The sequence below is a fragment of the Pundamilia nyererei genome, unplaced genomic scaffold, assembly GCF_000239375.1.
Source record: "Pundamilia nyererei isolate P.nyererei 1_Seehausen unplaced genomic scaffold, PunNye1.0 scaffold00195, whole genome shotgun sequence".
NCBI classification, from domain to species: domain Eukaryota; kingdom Metazoa; phylum Chordata; class Actinopteri; order Cichliformes; family Cichlidae; genus Pundamilia; species Pundamilia nyererei.
The window spans coordinates 574049-575423 of record NW_005187596.1 but is presented as its reverse complement, the minus strand read 5'-3'; the positions used below and the strand labels follow the sequence as shown (position 1 = coordinate 575423).

At 51.5% G+C, this 1375-nt stretch overlaps 1 protein-coding gene across 3 annotated transcripts in view; it reads right to left on the bottom strand.

Annotated features, from left to right (window-relative positions):
• Nucleotides 1–1318, bottom strand: part of b3galt2 (UDP-Gal:betaGlcNAc beta 1,3-galactosyltransferase, polypeptide 2) — a 12847-nt gene extending 11529 nt beyond the window's left edge. Inside the window, exon 1 of one of the 3 annotated variants that reach the window (XM_005747347.2) lies at nucleotides 465–1318. The gene's annotated coding sequence lies outside the window, so the exon portion shown is untranslated. The remainder of the gene's footprint in view (nucleotides 1–464) is intronic. The other 2 variants (XM_005747348.2, XM_005747349.2) reach the window with 2 other exon arrangements.
• Between the last annotated feature and the right edge of the window lie 57 nt (nucleotides 1319–1375).

Genomic DNA, 1375 nt, shown 5'->3' with positions numbered 1-1375 from the left:
AAAAAAACCCTGTTAATTGAACTGGATCGATGGAAAGTCCCTGGCCTTGCCTCTTGGCAGGTTTACAGAGGGATTTCCTAAACTTGATTTTTATGGAGACTAATACAGCATGCACTACTGACCCCTTTTGCTGACACTGTGCCTCCAGGAATGTCACACAAAAACCAGGCAAGTGGACAACATTCATTTTTAGGGGAAGAAATAATAGTGGAATTTAAATAAGTGGTCCTCTGGTACACCTTCCCCGTGGGGTGGGGGGGAAGAGGGGCTTCTGGAAAGTATCTGAGACGAGATGCATGATGTTGGGACAAAGGTGTGTGGAGAAATTGATTGATGGCTAGATTGGTACTCGTCAAGGCTGCTGGGGAAGAAAGGTGGATGTAATGGAGGGGAGAGGAGGGCGGGGAAGGCTAAATGAATAATGAGGATGTGGGGGGACCGATGAGACGTGCAGGGCTGCCTACCTCCTCCTCCTCATGCTGCTGCCGCTGCGGTAGCTGATGGGGCTGCGGTCGGCTGAGGGAGAGCAGGGACCCCGGTACCTGCACTCGCCATCACCGTCTCTCAGGACTGGAAACAATCTGGGCTTTAGTTCCCTTCCCCCTGTTTTTCTAATCGCACTGACACCTTCAATGCGTAAGGTCCCTCCTCCTCGTTCTCATCCCCACAAGCTCAACAAACCTGCGGGTTTTGGTTCTCCTCCTGCTGCGACTCCCCCTCTCCTTCCTCTCCTGTCTTGCGCCTTGTGCCCGCTCTACACTGCTGCCCTCTACTTCATTTACGTATCCCCTCACCTTTCTGTTTCTGCGTTGTTTTCTGATTTTATCCAAGTTTGGCCCGCTGCTCAGATGTGTTATTTCATGTCAGAATGAAAGCAAGAACACCACAGCATCCCCGCCCCGCAAGGCTATCGGGGAGCCCGCTGAAAAGCGACAGAGCAGCAGGAGTACGGCTGGTACTTCACGATGCTCGGAAAGCTGGTGTTAGGCAGAAGGGGAGTAATAAAAATGAGCAGAATAGGAAAAAATATATATATATAATCTTCCATATATAAGTCCAATCACAGCCAAAACATGTTCCCCGAGTCCTGGAGTGGGAAACGGAAACAACAACTCATCTACCTTCACCTCCCTGCTTCGGGTTTTCAGTCCGCACCTTCTTGTTTTTTCCTTCTCCTGTGCTCCGTCTCAGAGCGACCCCGGTCGGATTCCTCAGCCGGGCGAGGTACCTACTGGCCCGGGGAAGCTGGCTGTCAGACACCGCTACACTGACAGAACTCTCCCACGTCACCGCATTCTTAGCGGAGCATCTCACGTGACCCACTTCAGTCACTCATGCTACCTTCAAGGATCGTGGGTGAAAAAATGTCCTCCCT